This window comes from Siphateles boraxobius, unplaced genomic scaffold (assembly GCF_051911475.1).
Source record: "Siphateles boraxobius isolate OS27281-9 unplaced genomic scaffold, OSU_SipBor_1 1, whole genome shotgun sequence".
Taxonomy (NCBI): Eukaryota; Metazoa; Chordata; class Actinopteri; order Cypriniformes; family Leuciscidae; genus Siphateles; species Siphateles boraxobius.
In genome coordinates this window covers 31,439,826-31,464,247 of record NW_027508699.1, presented here as the reverse complement: position 1 = coordinate 31,464,247, position 24,422 = coordinate 31,439,826, and the positions used below count along the sequence as shown (strand labels likewise).

The 24,422-nt window shown below is 39.9% G+C and overlaps 1 long non-coding RNA gene across 1 annotated transcript; it reads right to left on the bottom strand.

The window, feature by feature from the left end:
• Positions 1-7,779: 7,779 nt before the first annotated feature.
• LOC143741019 (uncharacterized) lies at positions 7,780-23,757 on the bottom strand. The gene is made up of 3 exons (XR_013204926.1): positions 23,636-23,757; positions 8,589-8,724; positions 7,780-7,964 (listed from the first exon to the last, which is right to left on the bottom strand). It is a non-coding gene; the product is annotated as an uncharacterized LOC143741019 (long non-coding RNA).
• Between the last annotated feature and the right edge of the window lie 665 nt (positions 23,758-24,422).

Sequence of the window (24,422 nt, the reverse complement as noted above, 5' to 3'; positions counted from 1 at the left end):
TCAGGTAAAATAAAGCTTTCATTATCCCTTTATTTTGTGTCTTAATAATACAAGATAATTCTGAAGAAATCTAAATTAATTCTCACCTCACAGCATTCACAGGGGACAAGGATGATGTATTCTGGATGATGTAGCAACGCAGATTCTTCATAGGAACTCTAGTATTTGTAGTAGTTAGACAGCTTGAAGCAATACCATGATCTATTGGAGATAAAAGCAGGGCATTCATTTTAAATGTAAACTACCACTAAACGAAAGACTTTGCAAAATACAATCATCACCATATTCATTAGCAGTAATGAATTTACTAGCAACACAAAATACTTTCTGAATATTGGTAAGAATGTGTGAAACCCACCTTGCACTGAGGACGAGACCAGAAGCCACAGCAGCAGAACTGCATGGAAACCCAACATATGCGACTTCATTTTCTAGCTTGGCCGTCACCTGTGATGTGACCCTCAAGAAAGGCAGTGTCTATTTAAGCTCAGACCTGAACTAGGGCACATGGAACAACCACCCACTAACACTGCTCCACTCTTACGCCACCACAGGCAGAAAACGAAGGGTAATACTAAACAAACCACTACCCAGACTACTGGTTAAGGTTTTTATTAGTCAGGACTAATTTATGTTTAACTGCTTGAAGGTATTACAAAATGTCAGGTAAACTGATGCTGTAAATGTATACGATTCAGATACAATATGAAAACAATATTGGTAACACTTTACAATAAGGTTCATTAGTTAACAACCTTAGTAAACATGAACTAAGAATGAACAATACTTCTTTAGCATTTATTAATCTTAGTTAATGTTAATTTCATAATTTACTAATATGTTAATAAAATCAAAGGTTGCATTTGTTAACATTAATGCACTGTAAGCTAACATGAACAAACAAATGACCACTGTATTTTTAACAACTAACATTAACATAGGTTAATAAATACTATAACAAATGTATTGCTCATTGTTAGTTCATGTTAGTTAATGCATTAACTAATGTTAACCTTATTGTAAAACGTTACCACAATGTTTAAGTATTCATTATGATAAGCTATCAGAGTTGGATTAGAGGACATCTGACACCATGTGTATTTGAAACAGGTGTTTTGAATATGTAAATAGCATAATTTATCTTTGACAAATTGCAAGTTTGCTTTACTTTTAACTCTGGTTGGTGCATCTCTTGATTTTTATTTTTATAGGTCATGGTGGTCTGCTTTTCTCAAACCACAAATTGGGGGACTTTACTAAGTAGTATTATCAGAGTGCACATCATATCCTTGTGGTTGAATGTTTTTTTGAGCAATGAGAAAGTACCCAGTGCAAAACTGAGCATGAACATCCAGTGATGTGAAGACAAGACCCAACATTGAGGAGAGGAAACACTAGCTCTGCATCCGAAATCGAATACTTCCCTACTATAGGCTATGCAAAAAACATTATGCCAACAGAATAGTGTCTGAATAAATAGTACTGGAAAAACAGTAGGCAAAAAGCCCCCGGATGACCTACTACTTCTGGTGAGATTTTGAAATGTGCATTCGATGGACACTTTACTATGAGACCACAGGAGAGGATTTGTGAATGGCTGACAACTGACACCATAGATCACATGTCAGTGCTAACATTGTGAACATGGTATGTCTGAATTTCATTCATACTACACACATTCATACTATATAGAACATAGCATACTTTTTTAAGAGTCTTAGTCTTACAGTAAGTTTCAAACTTAATGTAGGACCTACTATACAGTATGTGGTTTTGGATGCAGAATAGGGCTTATATACAGTAGATAGGGGTAATGGGACTATCAAGAATCCTGAAACAATTAAGGGGGAAATAGGAACTAAACAAAACTAAAAACTAAGTCCACAACACAAGGTGCACAAGGTCATTACACCTAGGTTAATGCAAGTGTTTGTCTATGTGCATTAATGAAGCACATATGTGTTCATCTAATTACTAAGCAAGACCATTTTGGTCAACCAGATTTACCAGAAAGACCATACTGGGCAACTAGTTTGACCATCTTTGGCCTCATTTACACTAATTCCAATTCCAATGTGTTGACTATATCCAATTTTTTTTCTGACGACCAGCTTACATCTTTTAAAAGTGATATCTTTTTATAAGATATTTACATTATTTACACTATAAACTTGGCGAAACAACCTTAGGTAGAAGTACAGGCCCGGAAAAGCTTAGGCCAAAAAGGAAGTAAAAACATTGCGATTTGCAATGGATGCAGACAAAATTATAATACAAGCTTTTGCTTTCTGCACCATCTTTACAGGTCACCTTTACAGGGTTGAGACTTCGTCCTACACGACGAAAAAGAACCATGTGATCGCGATTGGTTCGCCACGTCATTCTCAATAGTAACCTTTTCAATTAAGTATTACTCGCATTTAAGGGAATATCAGATCTGTCTGCTTACATGGCAGATGCAAATGCACTTATCTGAATCATTTCAGATTTATTTTCGCATATGAATGAGGCCTGAATCCGATCTGAGAATATCGGTATCCATGTGCTTTTTCCTGCTTACATGTTCGTGGGTAATATCTGATCTGTGCCACATGGGAAAAAGAAAATCAGAATTGGGTCACTTGAACCATATAATGTAAATACGGCCTTAGTGTTACCGATGAATACCATGACTGTACTGGTTCACCAGCTACAATAGAGCTTACAGCAATAGAATTAAACCAACATGGATGAGCATTAAAATTGACCTGACCCAGATGAAGGTGGGAATATCCAAATTGAAATTTCTCACTTCCAAAATGTGTTCCAGTTAATCGATTGTAGTATAGCTACACACCACAAGATCTAAAATACCACATTAGCACAGAGTACAATTTAAATTATTTCAGTAATATAAAGACATAGCAGAAAAAAGTAATTTTGGTAGTATGCTATTCCGAATTTATATATATGTGACCCTGGATGACAAAACCAGTCATATGGGTCATTTTTTTGAAATTGAGATTTATACATCACATGGAATCTGAATAAATAACCTTTCCATTGATGTATGGTTTGTTAGGATAGGACAATATTTGGCCGAGATACAACTATTTGAAAAACTGGAATTAGAGGGTGCAAAAAATCGAAACATTGAGAAAATCGCCTTTAAAGTTGTCCATTTATGTTTGCGATTGTGCTGCATTCACTCACAAAAATAAATGTTTTATACATTTACGGTAGGAAATTTACAAAATATATTCATGGAACATGATCTTTACTTAATATCCTAATGATTTTTGGCATTAAAGAAAATTTGATAATTTTGACCCATACAATGTATTGTTGGCTATTCCCACAAATATACCCGTGCTACTTAAGACTGGTTTTGTGATCCAGGGTCACATTTATATAATCCCGTATAATACTATACGGGACTGTAGTCTCAAACCAAAGGGCACAGTTGACAAATGCCCAAACTTTCATGAGACTCTAGCACAGCCTTAACTTCTGGTCTGACACTGCTGGCCTGGTGCTGTGGTTTGCAGCCCTAAAATTGGATGCTATTGTGTCTCTCTACTTTTTGGGGACTTTTTTCAACTGTGCCCTTACTTCTGTTTTGAGACTACAGTCCCATATAATTCTCTGGCTCTGCAGGTGGGAATGTCTCACAACTGATTGTACAGCAGTAAAATAGTTTTTTAGAGCTCCTCTGCTCTTTTTTACGAACATTTGTCAAAAACACATGATCCTATTAATTCATTCTCAACATTTTTTATTACTGTGAAGCTGCTTCGAAACAATCTGTATTGTATAAAGTGCTACATAAATAAAGATGACTTTACTTGACAATGTTGTTAGGTGTGGTGGTGCTCAGAAATGCTCACGACGATGAAGAACTTTGGAAGGAAGACTTTATTGAACGAAAGAACAAGAAACGAGAAAGAACGCGGGAGATAAATGCAAACAGACATCAATGAGAACCGACAGACACTAAGGGAGAACACAGGGTATATACACAGGTGCAGGGAGGAACTGATTGGACTGATTAACAAAATACAGCTGAACTATATTAACTAATGAGGATGGTGATGATGGAGACAGTGACTGAACACAAGGAACACAAAAAGAAGTCCGAAAACAAACAGACATGTAACAAATGTCTATTTGAAATACATATTGTGTTAGATGTCCTGAACTAGTCTTGATTTCTGAACAATATATATATACAGGTCCTTCTCAAAAAATTAGCATATTGTGATAAAGTTCATTACTTTCCATAATGTAATGATAAAAATTAAACTTTCATATATTTTAGATTTATTGCACACCAACTGAAATATTTCAGGTCTTTTATTATTTTAATACTGATGATTTTGGCAAACAGCTCATGAAAACCCAAAATTCCTATCTCAAAAAAATAGCATATCATGAAAAGGGTCTCTAAACGAGCTATTAACCTAATCATCTGAATCAACTAATTAACTCTAAACACATGCAAAAGATTCCTGAGGCTTTTAAAAACTCCCAGCCTGTTTCATTACTCAAAACCGCAATCATGGGTAAGACTGCCGACCTGACTGCTGTCCAGAAGGCCATCATTGACACCCTCAAGCAAGAGGGTAAGACACAGAAAGAAATTTCTGAACAAATAGGCTGTTCCCAGAGTGCTGTATCAAGGCACCTCAGTGGGAAGTCTGTGGGAAGGAAAAAGTGTGGCAAAAAACGCTGCACAACGAGAAGAGGTGACCGGACCCTGAGGAAGATTGTGGAGAAGGACCGATTCCAGACCTTTCGGGGACCTGCGGAAGCAGTGGACTGAGTCTGGAGTAGAAACATCCAGAGCCACCCTGCACAGGCGTGTGCAGGAAATTGGCTACAGGTGCCGCATTCCCCAGGTCAAGCCACTTTTGAACCAGAAACAGCGGCAGAAGCGCCTGACCTAGGCTACAGAGAAGTACTTCAGACTGTCAGCTGAATGCGTGGAACGCTTTTCAGAGAAGATAAGGTAACTTATTTTAGCACAATTCACACCCAGCGGTAATTCAGGAAAACAACATCTCAGAATGCTCCACATGAAACTTTGGTCTTCCAACCTTTTTAGCATCGTGTCGATTTATTTTGGTTAATATGTGTGAGGGAGAGAGAGCAGGAAAGCGCTTAGTGTGGAGATGGTGAAGTCTTGTTTACACATTCGCCTGGCTCCGAAGTGAGAGAGTGCGCGCGCGCGACCGGGTCTCTCTCTCTCTCTCTCTCTGCTCGTTATTTCAGTTAAACGTGTCCTGTCACAAGCGCAGCAGTTCATCTACATTACTCACCGAATTTAATGCAGGAAAAACCCTGTTTATGCAAACAGGAAACAGCATAATTTGTCTCGTTTAGTAAAATAAAGCCGTCAATAGATCGTCTTTTCCACTTCATGTTTACCTCCTCTGCTCAAATCGCGTTGACATCATGAATGACACACAGATGCGGACGTCGCGCTATACACTGATTTCACACAGCCGCCATTTTGAAATCGAAAGCGAGGCTCCGGTGGGAAAAATCCCGGAAGTAAAGATAAACAACAATGCCTTGGACTACCAACCTGAAGCTGCTGCCGCAATTTACACTATTGGATGTTAATATCCAATATAGGATAAGTATATAGTTCGTTCCTGCTTCTTTTTTTACTTTCTGAAAAAAAAATGTTTATAAATGAATTTCACTGTATATAGTCTAAAGTATGAAAGAAATGTATGTACATTTTTAGAATAACTCATTTCTACATTAAACACAACAATACGCCATCGCATTCGCGACTCTCCTATGATTAAAGGCGACACTTCCGGTTGTCTTCCCACCGGAGCCTCGCTTTCGATTTCAAAATAACGGCTGCGTGAAATCAGCATATGGTGCCCGATAAAGGACAAAAGGGAAAGTTGAGTTTGCGGTCAGTATATTAAGGCTGGGACTCGGAGCAGGAGCATCGATAAGAGGAATCGTTAACGTCGAGGGCATACAATATCGATGGTTCGTAAAACTTAGAACCGGTTCTCGAGTGGAACCGGTTTTCAATTCCCATCCCTACCTCCATACAGTGCAATTCGGCTAGGTATACATCCGCGCTAAAATAACAAGGTGAAAGTCATCATAGCTTGCGTAGTACAGACCCAGCTCAACTCCCAACCCAACTTTGAGAATAGATTAACGGCGATTTTTTTTATCGTCCTATAAGAGTCTCACCTTAACGCAGCACGTTAACGCCGATAACGGCCCACCACTAATATATATATATATATATATATATATATATATCCTTTTTTCATGCAAAAAAAAAAAAAAAATTCTCAACAGTTTTTTATTACAAGTCATGAGGTTAAAAAGGCACTGCACACACAAAAGAATATAGAGATAACACTAAGAGCTTGAGTATTTAACCTGCTTCTTTTTCCAAACAAGAGTAATTGTAAATACATGGCTCATTCATAATGGTGGATTCCTCTTCCTCCCGTGCCAGCCCATCCAGCTGAAATGTCTCTCTTGTTTCAGTAGATCCTCTCCAATCCTGCTCCAGTTTGGTTACTGGGATACGAAAATCTGTCTCGTTTCCTGTTTTGGTGGGTGTTGTTTCCCCTATGTCTGTTAAGTTCTGTGTGTAATTTTAAACCTGCTTCTTCCCTGGAGGATAGCATACTCGAGTTGTAGAGCTGTAAATACGCAAATTTATACATTATTCTTTAGAATAAAAAGTTTTTAAATATCTTTAGAATATAGTGATCAATCAAAAAATGTGAATGGTATTTATTCACAATTGTGCATAATGTTTTCTTGAAATTTTTGGACTCATTTCTTCTATTACAGACAAGGTAATTTATTAGTAAATTATTTTATTTCACATAATTTTCTGTATTATTTTACCTCTGAGCTGATTTTGTATTTTTGGTTGGCATGTTCTTAAAGGGACCATGTGTAGTTTTTCAGGTATTTTATTATCTAAAATCAATATTTTTATTCATAAATATGTCCTCAATGGTGTACAAATACCTCTGCCAATTATCTGACTTATCCTCATAAACGAAGAAATTATTATCTTTATATACATGTGACGGGTAGGTCCACGGAGGCTTCCATGTAGTTCCGCAATCTTGAAAAACTATAATAGCAGGGAGGGTCAAAAAGTACTAGGCCAACACGTTTCCACAACGCGCTTTCGTTCAGAGCCAGCATCACGTAACTGAAAGCAGCAGAAATGGCTTTTTGGTACATAACAGCTACTGTAGATGCAACACGCAATTCGTTTGAATGCAAAATACAATTTCACCGCTAGATGGGATAAATTCCTACACAATGTCCCTTTAAGAATCACTGTCGAGATTGACGAGAATGAAATGAGAATGTTTTCAGTTATAAGAGAAGCAGAAATAGATGTCCATCTATCTAGAGACAGAGATACAGTATGTGGCAATAATTTAACTTTAATGTCCTCATCTTTACCATATTACAGTGTGTCTACTCTGGACACGAGTGGCCCATTGTGTCACAGTGTTAGAATGTTGTAATAATTGACGGGTCACTTGTTTGTAATATTCGTCACCCTGCCAAAATCTGAATGGATTCTCACCTCACAGCATTCACAGGGAACAAGGGTTTGCTCTGGATGATGTAGCTACGCAGATTCTTCATAGGAACTTTGCTTTGGATGAATCCATCTAGGAGATAAAAGGACATTCATTTTCCAGTATTTTGAAATTAATGTATTACTTATTCCTAGCAATGAATCTAGTAATGACACAAAAACATATTCTGACAAACCCCTGGTAAGAAAAGTGTGAAACACACCTTGCCATGTGGTTGAGAAGATCTGGGGCCACAGTAGCAGTACTGAAGAAACACGCAACATTTTACTTTCAGTCAGATGGTTATCCATAAAAGACACAGTGTTTTTAAGCTTGTATTCTACTAGGACCCATTGAAGGCGTTTCCAACCACTGACAGGCTCCACTCTATGTCATAGGTTGTTGAATAATAATGAAGTATACACCTAACAAAACTACTAACCAGTATGCTTGCTAGAGTAAAGGCTAACCAACACATTCAATCGTCACAGAGGATGTAATTAAAAAATGACTAGACAAGATACTTATTAGTGGATGTAAAGCAAAAAAGGCAAACAAACTGATAATGTACACTACTGGTCAACAGTTTGTAAACATTAAGTTGTTTAATGTTTTGAAAGTAGTCTCTTAATCTCACCTGGCTGCATATATTTGATAAATATACAGTAAAAACAGTAATACTGTGAAATATTATTACAATTTAAATTAACTGGTTTCTGTTGTTATATATATTACAATGTAATTTATTCCTGTGTTAGTAAAGCATTTTCAGAAGTCATTATTTCAGTCTTCAGTGCCACATGGTCTTTCAGAAATCATTTTTATCATTTTAATAAGCATATTAAGAGACTACTTTCAAACACATAACAAAAAAAAAAAACTAAAGTTTTCAAACTTTTGACCGGTACTGTATATGTGAGACAAATATTTAGGTATTTAATTAGCAATCAGAGTTGGAAAGGAGGACATCAAACACAATCAACACTTTAAATATGTTAATAGCATCTTTACTTTTGAGTCTGTTTGCTGCATTTCCTGATTTTCTAGGTCATGACGGCCTTCTCTTTTTCTCAGTCCACAATCTGAGGTTATCATGTTGCAGTTCTCACAGTGGCAACATATAGTACAGTATATAAGATCTTTGTGGCTGAAAGGTTCACAATAAAGTGTCACAGAGTTTATCTCGAACTGTTTCGCTTTTGAATGTGGTACATTATTTTATTTGACTTTTCATATTTGAACAAACATGCAAACATTTAATCAGCCTTTACATTATGATTAAAACGTTTGAAGTAATACAAAACAAATACCAAATACCAAGCATTGTTCCTCGAGTAAGAAGCAATCAAAAGCAATCATACACACAAAGACTGATGAAATAATAAAAATGTATTAATAATAATTTTCATGAATATTATGTAATGGGTTTTCCAAACAGAATCTGTGAGAAAAGGGGAAACAAAAAAGGAATATGAAAATAAAAGCTAATCAGTTAATATTGAAAATAGGGACTTCATGCAGCATCTTTTTGCACACAAAGTTTTTTTTTTTTTTTTAACCCTCGAATCGTGACAGCATTCAGAGACACGAGAAATGTGGGTTGATGTGGGAGTGAAAGTGGAAGGTTTTTTTTTAAAACCACATTTCCCATCTTTTAACACTTCTTTGAGGTCAAAATGTCATTGTGAACCAAAATTTCAAGCAAATTTCAAGCATCAATCTTGATAAGCCACCCCATAAGTTGTTTTTACTGTGAGAAGAAGCCTCCAATATCCTCTAGATATTTCAGTTTTCAGGTAGAAACACAATGGCGACCCCTAGCAAGTGAACTTAGAAAGATAAATCATTTGTGGGTTTTTTTCTAGGTCGCAAGAGTCTAGTGGCCTGATTTGGTGTGCCGGAAACATCGTGTGCTGCTGAGTGTTGCATCAATTCATGTGAGACTCTGAAGGCATGTGAGGAACATGGTCTTCAAAAAGGATGAAATCAGACTTCCTTCATGTGCTAAATAAAATTTTAGAGCTACTATTATAAGATATTGGTATAATGGTAACATCCAGTTAGTGAATAGATATCGACATGACATTTCAGTTTCAGAACATACATTTGTTAGACATTAAAGGTGCTCTAAGCAATGTCGAGTGACATCACTTCTTGTTGACATTTAAAGTATTGTCAAACAAAACGGAGGCTAGCTAGACCCTCCCTCCTCCTCATCCGCGCACTAACCCCCCCAAATCCCACCCCCAAATCCTTCTTGTCGGTTATTGGCTGGAACAGTTTGTTCTGTTTTGTGGTGCTGGTTAGCCCAGTTTGTTTCTTGTTGCCGTTTGTGGAGCCTGGGGTGTCTGCAGAGACTGCGCTTTTCTACAGTGTGTTCAGGGGACAGGCAGCTAGCGGATAGTGAGGAGAGGTTTGCTGTATGTGACAAAAAATGTTTTGGCCTAAAAAGCGTGTGACATCGCTTAGAGCACCTTTAATAGAAGCTAGAAGGATTTTGTGTGACCCGTCACATGTACTTCATACTTGCTCTGTTTCCTTCCAGTAGACGTTATAGAATCTCACGGTGTAAATTAAATGGGTTAAAAACTTGTTTTTTGCAAGTCAGTCTGGTCACTAGGAACCTACTACAAGCTTTGGGACATGAAAAAAAAAACAACCTTAAGGTGAATTACAGTAGGCCCTAATGTTTTTTAAAACAAAAACAAATTGTGTACAGTGCATACAGGGAGCTATTGGCACAATTCCACCTGTTGTAAGTCAATTAAATTATTAAACAAGGATAAATTATAGATATGTTTGTATTTTATTGTGTTGTATTGGATAGGATTTTGTATTTGTAACCACACCATATTTCCCTACTAGGGACAATACTGTATACTTAATTTCATTTCATTTTGAGGAAAAAAAAGGAAATTATATCATTTATATTGTATCAATTATATATAATTTATTTATCTATATCAACGCAAAGAAATTTAAAAAGCAAACATAAGTTCACAACACAATGAAATTAAGCCACAACACAACGGAAATGAGCCACAACACCACGGAAAATGCACAACACAACAAAATAAAGCCTCAACACAACGGAAATGCTCCCGACCACTAGAGGGCTTTCGGAGCGCAGTAAAGTTAGTTCCCTTCCAAGGGAACTCGAGCTGCGTTGAGACGCGGTGGGAACGCTCTGCGTGATTGCGTCGTGAAGCACGTGTATAATCAGTCCAATGGAAGAGCGAGACGTCATAGGCGGTGACGTCATAGACCAGGAAGCTATAAAGCAAACCAGAAAACAGACCGCGACAGCTTCTGTTGCCTTCAGCAAGCGATCTGTGTATTCTGTCCTTGTCATATTTATTGTTGTCTGTCAAGTTGCAATATATATATATTATGGCAAAAGAGAGCAAGCAGCTTTTGTGTTGTTCCCTGCCCACGTTATATCACGGGTGGGGACACACACATCAGCTTTTTGTTACTATTTGGGAGTGGAGCATGCCACAGTCAGTTCTCGAGGGGGCTGACTGTGAGCATTGCGAGAAACTGTCCGTGAGGACGCTCCGCTCCCGCCGGGCGTTCTTCGAGGAGGGCGGTTCGGTTCGTGCTCCCCGCGCGGGTCCCGCTGTTGCCGATGCATGGCGGCGACTCGCATTTTGGGGTTCGCAAACGGATCTGACAGCGGGGGTTGGGACGGGCTCTGCCCTATCTCAGCTTTCACCTGCCAGATCCAGTGCTGGCGATTTCCAGTTCCGAGGAATTGGTATCGTTAGTGTTTTGTTTAGAAAAAGAGAACAAAACAAATAAAGATATTAAGAAAAGGCAGATGTTTGAGTTTTCAATAAATGAATAAATAAGTCAGCTCATAACTCTGTTGAATAAAGAGGAGCTTTAAAAGGAGGTTTATCTAGTGTTGTTGCTAGTTAAATATTTTCTGGCCAGCTGAACTTTATGAGAGTGAAAATAAGGAGTTTATTAGATGAAATAAATCTAAAAACAGAAAAACTCTGTATCTCAGCCTCCTCGTCGGGGACTGCCGTTTTTCCCTATCTCCACACCACACTGAGGTGTCAAGATCGTGGAATAAGTCGGTTTCTATTTTATGTGTTTAATGCCCTACGTCTAACTATAGTAATGCTATGGGTATTAAGTATCATGGTATGACAGTGCCTCGGGTTAAAGAGACGCTTGCTAGCTTTCTCTCTCCCGAGTCGGCGTCATAATTTTTTAACCCCGACGTTACCCACCAGCCATCAAAAAAAAAAATGCAAAAAAAAAAAAAACAATTTTTAGGCAACGCTGGTGGGTAAATTATAAAGACATGGATGAATGTGAGGTTGTCAGCACTGACGCTATTCGAGAATTGCGTCGTGCAAAAACAGATAAACTATACTGGGGAGGGACAGTTTCGAGAAATCGTTTCTCCTCTGCGTCCTCTGGGTGGCGACTCTCTGAGGAGGGTCGCACACGGCCAGTTCGGTTGTTTTCCTGCTGGTGGCCACGGACTGATATATATATATATATATATATATATATATATATATATATATATATATATATATACACGTTTTTCTGATTTAAAAGTAAAGAAAAATAAGATAAAATTATGTCTGTTCTTCTGGATGCTCCGCTTTCAAGAAACTAAGAATAAACCGTTCAGCGGCGTTCCAGAGGTTTCTTCCTCACCAATCTATGTTCCTGAGACTGCTGGGCGGAGCAGTCTCAGTCTACTAAGCTCCTCGCAGCAGCGAGCATCGCTATTTGGGCTCCTCCACAATCAAAGGGGACTTGGGTGGCGGTAGCAGTCTAGCCAGTTAGAGATATGCAAGATCTGAGGACTATTTTATCTCTAAAAAAGCTTGGACAATAGGAAGCCCTGATGCCGAGGCTATCAGGCTTCTAAAGGGTGGTCCACTCCGGGGTAGGGATGGTTTTTGAGAAAATCGTTTCTCCTCGGCGCCCTCTGGGGTGCGACTCTCTGAGGAGGGTCGCAGCGCTGCCAGTTCGGTTTTCCTGCCGGTTCGCCGTTCAGGACACCAAGGTGTCAGTGTCCCCAAACGATCCTCTGAGGGGGGTCGTAGAGCAGTCAGTTCGGTTTCCCTGCCGGTTCGCCGTTTCAGGGTGCCGAGGTGCCACCTTTTTCCAATGATCCTCCGAGGAGGGTCATTGGAACTAAGTTATTTAAAGGGAGGCAAGATCTGAGGACTGTCATCTCTAATAAAGCTTCTGAGGGCTCCTCCGGGGCAGGGACGGTTTTGAGAAATCGTTTCTCCTCGGCGCCCTCTGGGGTGCGACTCTCTGAGGAGGGTCGCAGCGCTGCCAGTTCAGTTGTTCCCTGCCGGTTCGCCGTTCAGGGCACCGAGGTGTCAGCGTCCCCATACGATCCTCCGAGGAGGGTCGTAGAACGGTCAGTTCGGTTGTTCCCTGCCGGTTCGCCGCTTCAGGGCACCGTACTGACTGTTCAACCAAATCCAGAGGCCAGTCTTGAGAGACTGGTTCCCCTAGTAGAATTTCTGGCAGCGTGGAAACTACTGCCACATATTTCTCGGTGGGTCCTGCACACTATAGAAAAGGGTTCAGAATTCGGTTCTTGTCCGCCCAGATTTCTAGGGGTCCTCCCCACTGTGGTGGACCCCGAGCAGGCTTTGATTATGGAGCAGGAAGTACTGACACTTCTGCAAAAGGAGCTGTAGAAGGGGTTCCTCCTCCCGGCAGACAGTCAGGGTTTTACTGCCATTACTTCATTGTTCCGAAAGAGGATGAGGGGTTGCGTCCTACTCTAGACCTGCGTCAATTAAACAGCATATTATGCTTACGCTAAATATGATTGTGTCACAGATTCAGTCCGAGGACTGGTTTGTCACAATAGACTTAAAGGACGCTTACTTATCTATCCATCCTCATCACAGGAGGTTCCTGAGGTTTGCTTTCAGGGGCGAAGCATACCAGTATCGGGTTCTTCCATTCGGCCTTGGTTATCACCCCACACCTTTTACAATATGCGTGGATGCAGCTCTGGCTCCTCTGAGATTCCAGGGCATTCGCGTATTAAATTATATCGACGATTGGTTGATTTTTAGCTCAGTCCGAGCTTTTGGCAGTTCAACATCGAGATGTCGTTCTGTCCCACATAAGGAGGTTGGGGTTTCGGCTCACTGCAAACAGTCTCTGAGACTGTTGGGGCTCATGGTAGTTGCGTCTAACGTAGTTACTTTTGGCCTTCTGTACATGAGACCCCTGCAGTGGTGGCTCGGGACCAAGGGGTTTTCTCCGAGGGGAAATCCGTTTTTCGCATGATCAAGGTCACGCGTGTAAGAACCGATTTTCCTGCTAAGACAAAAGCTGAGATAAAACTCACCATAAAGCAATAAAATGCACCCTGGACAGAAGATCGCAAAGACAGAGCACAGGACATTGTGTTGTCCAAACGTTTCTCCTATCTTATCTCTGCATCCCCCTCTCCCCCTGAGTCAAGTCACCAAAAGTTCACTAAGAATGCTTATATATCATATATGATGTATCTTGGGAATCTATTGTTTTTCCTTTTCGTGTTTGGTATCATTTTAAGTGTCTCGGTGCGATTGGTAAAATGGTCTTAATTTCATTGCAGTCATTGGTAATATGAGAAGGATTGAGGACTTAGGAGAATCCTGTGTTCCTCTTTGGGTGATGTTTCTTCAAGACATCTCCCCTCTCCCCCGAGACCAGGTGCTACCCCCTGGGGTACAGGAACTGACCCAAAACACACTGGGAAAATATTGGTACAACCCTTTTTCTGGTCTGGGTATTTAAGGCTAGGTAACAGAGCAATCTGGGGATGGAGCACAATGAATGGAGCATGGAGCACATCATTAGACCTTCTGATTCCTGACTATCTCCTAACTTAGCATGTTGTACGCTGCAACTATTGAGAAAATTACACCTATGAGTCAGCAGTGAGCGGCCGCGTAGGGTAAGATAGTTTGCACTGCACCCTCTGACTATTTTAGGACTGGCTAGTTTGTGATCGTGAGCGCACACTCGCGACGTGACGTCTCAAAGCGACACCAGGCCCTTAATGAACGAATATTTGAAATTATGAAATGGCCAGAATAATCAAAGATCTAAATTAACTCATAATCAGTATTTATGACTGTTTTCTAATAAGAAACACAATCTAAATTTGATTAACATTTGAAATTGGAGTCAGATTAAGCGTAGAGCTAAAGTATTATTTAAACTAAATTCCAATAAATTAAGTGAACTTCACTGGAGCGCTGAAAAGACATACACGCATTATTCCTTCGACCATACCATTGGATTCCGGTGTTGGGCCAATGGGTGGACCTTACAAATTGGTGACCCCGACGTGATTCTCCAGATTGTGAGTGTCTTTTCAGCGAAATATTGGGATCTCCTTCTCTTTCTTCAGCCATTGTGGTAAGTCAATTATTTTTGCCTTTTTAAAAGTGTTGAGGGAAAATTCAGACACACCTCATATAGACACATTTATAGAATGGGTCGGCATACCCAGTTAGACCGGAGAGCGCAAAATCCGGTGGGGCTTGAGAATTAGATAAAACCACATGCCAGGGACATGATAGCGGCAGTGTAGATGAGAAATTATATTCCCTTGCTTTAACTTTAAATACCTCCTTGTTTGCCCACGCAACAAGTGATGTAACCTAAATTGGAATAACTTCATTCAAATTGTATTCTGGTACTCAACAAAGGGCTGTAAAGTTTAAACTAAAAACTTAAATTCTGAGATATTTGTCGTTTAAAACTGATGCATATAATGACAATTATTGTGTCACTAAGAGGCTTGTAGCCAGGCCTGATAGTTTAAGAGCACATGTGCAGCTTGTCGTTGTCTCATAAGAGAATTGAGACAAAGCACAATATGAAGTACCTCAAATTAATTGCTGTTCTTCGAAAATCTTTCAATAGTGCTAAAAAGTTCATGACTGATGTCCCAGAATATGGTTTAAACAACACCATTTAAGACCCAGTCTTATAAAACATAGCTTTTAATTTGGTCTTATATCAGACTTTGCAATCACTGCACTCTTGTATGTTTTCGATGTCTCAAAAGAGACAGACAAAACTAACAAACCAAAAAACAATCTTGGCACCCTCCATCAGACCTGTTTGTCCAACCCTTTTTTCATATTCAAATAGATTCTTAAAAGAATGCAATTGATAACATCTCAGCCTAAAACAAGTTAACTGTGTCCAATTCTATATTGTAGACACAGAAATCTTTGAAGTGAGCAATTATTTGACCCATGTTTCTCAGTGCTTGCAGTACATTTAATGTTCACAGCATCAAAGCAGCTATAACTGGTTTCCAGTTTAGTTTGTTGCTGTCCACATAATGCTCATGCCAACACAGCTGGAGCTGCAGGGCCAAATGGCTTCTAAAAGATCAGGGAGATAATAACAAGTCAGCCTGGACATCTACTCAGTAGAGACCCCAGAGACCAGTAAATGAAATTTGTTTGATTTATACAATTTTATATAATATAATTTATATTATGACCAGATTGTGATATATATTATATTATAATGGCCAGGAATGGCTTTAGTCTCTTGATGATTCAGCATTGGTTTAGAAGAGGAGAAGATGTTGACGGAGAATGAAAAGAATCAGAATGTAGAGAGATGGTATGTGCATGTAGGGAGCAAGAAGTCAGGAACACTTCTAGTGTTGGGAGGAAGGAGATAATAGATGGTTAGAGAAAGTATTGGTAAGGAAGGAAACTGAAGAGAAGAATGAATGAGAAAGAACTTATTTACCTTCTATTTGTGCAAGAATCTTTAATGAGAAAAATTACAATGCCCAGTATATACCAACTAAAATTATCAACCCGATTGCCATGTCTTGAATGCGTCCAAATTCACAGGAGGATTTAAATTTGATCGAATATATCTTCACCCAACAACAAGAGGAGGTACAAGTTTTAATTTTCTCTTGCAACAAAAACCACAAACAAAGTGGTGCAAGTGTTTAACTCCTCTCTAGGAGTGTCAGCTCACATGGGATCTGATCAAATAAGGTATTTTACTGGACATGTAAGGAAAGTTGTGTGAAATGTAAACATCAGGCAGAGAATCTACAGTATGGACCACAGAGATCCACATGGTCAAGAGTTTGAATGGCACCATAAATTCCAAAGGCTAAACAAACAAACAAACAAACAGAGCACCACTGGTGATCTAATTGCTCTGAACACAGATCTGGCTAGTGTAAATAAACACAACACAGCAGACTGTATGAGTTTAACTGCAATGGTAGTCAGATCTGACCATTATCACACAGTTTAATTGACCTTTTCTTTGCAAAAACAGGATCATGATAATGACACATGTCTTTGTAAACTAAAACAAATTTTCTCCAAATGGCATAAAATCTTAACAGATCAAAGCCACCAGTAACAACTTTCTGGTTAAGGCCATCAAACAAATATTGTGATAGACCATCTATCTCAATGCAATTTGTTTAAAGGCTTAAGATTAACTGTGTTTTCCTCTCTAGGTCTATCTCCTTTACAGGGTGACAACTGCCGTTCTTCAGAACCAGATTCTGCAAGGGTCTGGTCAAGCCTGCATCAAGCAGGACACACAACTTTACATGTAGGAGATGGGGGTGGAGAAACTTCAAGGGGCCGCTCACACCTCATAACACTACAGAAGTAGCTACTGTATGTGGCCTCCCGGATTAGCACCGGAACTAAATTATGCAACACAGATTATGGTAGGATAGACACCACCCATCTCCTATATACAAACATACACAATAAACAGTATCAGTACCACAACCCTTTAGAACATCTCTTCCTGGCATAGATCATAAGACTATCCAGGCCAAAATTATTCACATCATGCAAATCTATAATACAAAATTCACCTTCATACATATAGGACCAGGGAAATTATTTTAATAATTTCCTTTCAAGAATCTTCCTGAATGTAAACACTGATGTGCATAATGGGCATGGCTATGGTCACACATCAATAAGTTAAAATTCCACAGATAAAATCTAATTGAGACCTAAGTATCAATACAACTGGTCTTTGGACAAAATGTTTATTATGTCCAGTCATTAGCGTTGTTGCAAACCAGGAGGGCCCCCTGGTTTTCTACAAATGACAAATGACAATAAAAAATGATCTAAACAGATCTAAAATGCAGCCATTTCTAATGGTCAAATACAATTCCCAGTCAGATCTGCATTATTGAGTGTGACATAGCCTGTACATCAAATGCACAGAGGATGATTGCAAAAGTTAAGCTACAAAGTTTAAATCTATGTTTCTGTACATTTTATTCTCTAAATGGAACATATTAAAACCTTAGGTTTCATTAATGATTTGCACTTAAAACAGCTAATATAGACAATTTTATCATTATGCAATTGTGTATTTCCATGTTTAATTATGTGATATACTTCAATTATGCATACTGCTGGTAAATATAGTTATACGGACTTTCTGCTGCCCTTTCTTAATTTATCCAGACCAAGTCTAAATTCCACTGCCAGAACACTGTGGTAGTGAAGAATTTGGTGATCAAATGAGACCTGGTCAATAAATATATGATTTTGAAAAAGAGACCTCATTTACCACTCGCACTTCTGACTTTTGTCTTTCGCACTTTTGAGTACATCATGTCTTGTTATATTGTGTTCTTGTGTTTATCCAATAACTTTTTCTCATGACCACACATACATCAGTATTCAATCATTGCATGGTCATTCAGAAGTTGTTCAGGTGTCTTACACGCAATGGAGTGTCATCAGTGAAAAGATTCCTTCAACGATGGAGTTCTGCCCTGCCCGGCAAACAAAACCTTCTGCTTGAAGGTGAACGAGGACCTCAAAGGGTCAGTTAAAACATCCTAGGGAGGACACGGATGTTTCCTCAGAGCGTTAAAATGACACTTTCCACTGACACTTTCTGATCATGCTGACCAACGCAAACAGACTTGATACAACGAGTCATTCCACAGACTGGATACCACCGCAACCAAGTGCAGGTGAAAGCAAACCCGGCCAAGAGGATCATGGGACACCCCGTCCAGCTGCTGCAGCATCCACTCAGCACAGTACGCCTACACCTAAAGGGACTGTGTCACAGAGGTGTATTCTGCAGTGTTTTCCTTTTAATGTTCAACCTGTCTTAATGCTGTTATTTCAGGTGACTACTTGATTCCTGCACCCATCGACTTCACTGAGAATGTGGAAACAGGAAAATGTCCAAAAATGTCCCCTTAGGTCTGATTTGAATCTGTCCCAAGGGGCCAGGGGTCGTCTGTAAGAACCGATTTTCCTGCTAAGACAAAAGCTGAGATAAAACTCACCATAAAGCAATAAAATGCACCCTGGACAGAAGATCGCAAAGACAGAGCACAGGACATTGTGTTGTCCAAACGTTTCTCCTATCTTATCTCTGCATCCCCCTCTCCCCCTGAGTCAAGTCACCAAAAGTTCACTAAGAATGCTTATATATCATATATGATGTATCTTGGGAATCTATTGTTTTTCCTTTTCGTGTTTGGTATCATTTTAAGTGTCTCGGTGCGATTGGTAAAATGGTCTTAATTTCATTGCAGTCATTGATAATATGAGAAGGATTGAGGACTTAGGAGAATCCTGTGTTCCTCTTTGGGTGATGTTTCTTCAAGACATCTCCCCTCTCCCCCGAGACCAGGTGCTACCCCCTGGGGTACAGGAACTGACCCAAAACACACTGGGAAAATATTGGTACAACCCTTTTTCTGGTCTGGGTATTTAAGGCTAGGTAACAGAGCAATCTGGGGGACCTGTAACCAGGAAAACCCCCATGCAGTAATGTGTCAGTGTTATCCCCTTGGAAAGCTCTCACACACTACTGTGTGTCTCTGTCAGGAATGCATTGCTTACTTTTAGAATCATCTTTGAGTAATTGATGTCATGCATTTATTATTTCTGAATTGGCTTTTAATCATTTACTTGTGAAATTGGCACGGTACATTTTTCCTGAAAAAAATAAATGTTAACCTTGATTATTCTGAAGTTTTCTGGAATCATTATTTCTAGTAGATTATGTGTAGTCTGTTGTTCCCGCAAATCTCTGTCCAGGATAGATCACACCTAAGGCACTAATGAATGGAGCATGGGGCACATCATTAGACCTTCTGATTCCTGACTATCTCCTAACTTAGCATGTTGTACGCTGCAACTATTGAGAAAATTACACCTATGAGTCAGCAGTGAGCGGCCGCGTAGGGTAAGATAGTTTGCACTGCACCCTCTGACTATTTTAGGACTGGCTAGTTTGTGATCGTGAGCGCACACTCGCGACGTGACGTCTCAAAGCGACACCAGGTCCTTAATGAACGAATATTTGAAATTATGAAATGGCCAGAATAATCAAAGATCTAAATTAACTCATAATCAGTATTTATGACTGTTTTCTAATAAGAAACACAATCTAAATTTGATTAACATTTGAAATTGGAGTCAGATTAAGCGTAGAGCTAAAGTATTATTTAAACTAAATTCCAATAAATTAAGTGAACTTCACTGGAGCGCTGAAAAGACATACACGCATTATTCCTTCGACCATACCATTGGATTCCGGTGTTGGGCCAATGGGTGGACCTTACACGCGGCTATGCCTTCGTGCCTCGGTCATGTGGAAGAAACCTTGGTTCCTCGCCCAGGGCCCAGTGCTGGGTGCTTCTTGTCGACGCGTCACGCTATCGACGGATGCTTCCCTCACAGGATGGGGGGGCGGTCATGAGTGGCCGGTCGGTGAACGGTCTTTGGCTGGGGCTCATGGCAGTTGCGTCCAACGTAGTTACTTTTGGCCTTCTGTACATGAGACCCCTGCAGTGGTGGCTCGGGACCAAGGGGTTTTCTCCGAGGGGAAATCCGTTTTCGCATGATCAAGGTCACGCGGCTATGCCTTCGTGCCTCGGTCATGTGGAAGAACCTTGGTTCCTCGCCCAGGCCCAGTGTTGGGGGCTTCTTGTCGACGCATAATGCTATCGACGGATGTTTCCCTCACAAGTCGGGGGCAATCATGAGTGGTTGGTCGGCGAAGGGTCCGGACAACACACTGATGGTCTCGTATATCAGAGCAGATATCCTGTTGAGGCAGGGGCTGTGGCCCGGGGAATGGAGACTTCACCCCGAGGTGGTGGAGCTTCTTAGGGAGAACTTCGGTCAAACTACAAGTCGACCTTTCGCATCGCTTGTACAATGCATTGCCCTTGTGTTTCTCCCTCACGCATCCAGCTCCGCTTGGACTGGATGTAATGTAATAGGTGTGGTTGCCACTACACCTATACGCTTTTCCCGATATCTTTGCTCCTGGGAGCTCTGGAGTTGTGGATACTGCGGGCTCGGCCTCTGAGGGGGCCCAGCTCATAGATTCAGGTTTCTCGACCGAGGTCGTGGAGACCATACTCCAGTCTAGAGCTCCCTCCACGAGAAGACTAATATGCTGTTCTCTGCCTGGTGCAGAGAACGCCTTCTGAATCTCGTTTCTGCCCTTTTTGGTACAGTACTTGATTTCTGTAATGAATATTTCTTTGCTGGGCTATCTCTGAGGAGAGATCCCTAATTTCGTCTTCTCCGTGGTACATGAGGCTGAGGCCTGCACGCACTTGGATTTGCACCTGGTTGGTGGTAGTATTTCTTCACCCCAGATCGGGTTGTATTTCTAGGTCCCTACTAAATTTGCGGTCATTTGTGCTCCAGGCCTTCTGTCCTCCACCTTTAATACCCCAGATCAGGAAAATCTTAAATCTGTTATGCCCTGTCCGGGCTTTGGATGCTTAGGTCCACAGAGCTGCTCAGTGGCGTTTATCAGAACAATTATTTGTCTACTTCGGGTAACCTAAGATAGGTTGCCCTGCATCTAAACAGATAATGAGCAAGTGGGTAGTTGAGGCTATCTCACTTGCTTATGAAGCGGCCGGACAGCGTTCACCTGTGGCTGTTCAGGCCCATTCTACTAGGAGTATGGCTGCCTCTAGGCTTTAATTTCGGGTGTTTCCCTTCAGGATATTTGTAATGCGGCAGGCTGGTCCTCACCTCATACATTTGTCAGATTTTATGACCTACACCTCTCCACTCCCGGGGCTAGGTTGCTTGCTTCTAGTGTGCGCAAGGACTTCACACCACCGCGTCTCAACGCAGCTCGAGTTCCCTTGAAAGGGAACGTCTCAGGTTACGTATGTAACCCTGGTTCCCTGAGAGGGAACGAGACGCTGCGTTCTCCCGCCATACTTCCTGCATGCCCTGATCGATTTGCTTCAGGCTTTTTCAGAAGCTGTCGCGGTCTGTTTTCTGGTGTGCTTTATAGCTTCCTGGTCTATGACGTCACCGCCTATGACGTCTCGCTCTTCCATTGGACTGATTATACTCGTGCTTCACGACGCAATCACGCAGAGCGTTCCCACCGCGTCTCAACGCAGCGTCTCGTTCCCTCTCAGGGAACCAGGGTTACATACGTAACCTGAGACATTTTCCATGCCATTGATATTGAATTCTGTAATTTTGAAAATTCAATAAAATTCAATAAATTAAGAAAAATAAAAAAAGTTCTGAGTCGGCAGTCTTGAGATATCAATGCCACAATTAGTTTTAACAGTATGTAACCATTGTATATCGACATAAAATATAACTTCAAAATCACCTTCATGAATTATAGCTGCGTATTTATAATCGAGAATGCTTTACACGCTACCACAGCGCATAATCCACAAGGAAACGTCTGGCAAATCCACCAAGTGGTTAAAACATATAATTTATTACAATATAATTTGATAAATAAAAATAAAAACCATTTGGTGAATTACAGAATTACAGGAAGGTGTTGGCACAATTTCACCTCTAATAAGTCAGTCTGGTCACTAGGAACCTACCACAAGCTTTGGAACATGAAAAAAAAAAAATTCTTAAGGTGAATTACAGTAGGCCTAATGTTTTTATAAAAAAAACTAATTGAGTACAGTGCATACACAGGGAGCTATTGGCACAATTTAATCTGTTGTAAGTCAGTCTGGTTAATAGGAACTACAACCTTTGAAACTTGATAAAAGAAAAATAAAACTTTTACAGAAATTTCCTTGAAAGTCTAACGGGTTGGAACAACATGAGGGTGAGTAATTACTGACAGAATTTTCATTTTTGGGTGAACTAACCCTTTAATACCAAAGTCCCTTTAAGACAAGTAATTTCACTCGGTGGCCATCTTTGAAACGCATGCAAGATGAGTTCCTCTTTGAATGGTGAAACACAAAATTCTCCAAAACTGTTCGCAAAGCTTACGATTAAATATCATATTTGAAATCACCAATGAAACCTGACAACAACTGTTTATTAAATCTTGTTTCTAAAAATTATTTTTTCAGGCTGGAACAAGGTAATGCACATGCGCAGTCCTAAGTGCTTGTCTGAGAACACTGTTTGTTTCTATAGCAACCATAGCTTCTAACGGCAGCTGCACTTTGGGTTTAGTGACGCTCTTTTCTTTAGAACGTGGGTCTTATTCCGCCATATTGCGCATTGCACGTTCTCCCATTCATAGTAATATGAGTGGACCGTCTTTCTGTAGCTATATAAAGTCTTTGTTAATACTTTATATAAACATTTCAGAATACTTTGATGAATAAAAAGTTAACAGAAAGAACCTCATCAATTTGAAATATGATTTTTTTTGTAACATTATAAATGTCTTTACAGTCACTTTTGATTAATTTAATGCATCCTTGCTGAATTTTAAAAAAAAAAACCTGTGACCCTAAATATTTGAACGGTATGTTTACGATTCAAAATTTAAGGCAAACTGTATTTTTGAGACACCATTTTATCTTTTACTGAATACTGTGATTATTTCATAGAGCTATGCACAGTGTATTAGATGACAGTTTTCGAGTAGGGTATTAGAGAGTTTCAAAATGTGCAAGAGAGTGGAAAGTCACCGTCTTTGGTGACTCTCGAGTCTTGATTTAGTTTATGGAGGTCAGAATGGAAAGTGCAAGGGTGAACATCCCACCCTACAGTCATGATTTGAGTGATTCTCTTACTCACCGAGTTCTCCAGGAGCCTTCACATCCTTCCTCTTTTCTGCTCTGATGCTCCCCTCCGGCCACTTGTCCATACCATGTCCTTATCATGTGCCTACGACATGTTCAAACTGCTTATTTGTGTTTGTTTATTTGTTCAAATAAAATCAACATAGTAGTACATGTGGGGGGAGAACAACAAATATATTTTTGCCAAACAGTAAACAGCAGAGAATTCAGCAAAAGCTGCAATAAAAATAATATAAAAAGTTGTCTCTGACTGGGGGATTTTTCATCTATTCCACAGGCACAGGATTGCATCATGAAATATCTGGACCAAAACCACAGAGTGAGCATAAATGCAGGAGGATGTTTCTACAGAAAATAAAATCATGAACTACCGCAAATCTGACAGACAGTTCCTCTTTTTGATGATATAAAAAGGGTTAGTATAAGTGAGATCTCAGTGAGCATCTCTAACTTTACATTGATAGAAGATCCAAAATATGCCAGTGCTGCTCACATTCTTTCCTTGATCCTTGTTGCATTTGATGACTAAACAACTTGCAATTTCCATGATTCATTGCCCTCCATGAAGTTAGGCATTTCACATGTCCGAAATACATCATCAAACTTTCTTTTCTGTGAAAAATAACTGCACCACTTACTGAGGGTCTTATTTGCACCATCAAATATCCGTAATAAAATCACAGAGAAAGCATAAGCAGTAGTTCTCCAGAAGGCAACATGAAGATGTGTGCAATTCCTGCGATGAATCAGACAATGAGTTCCTCTTTTTGATGATACAAAAG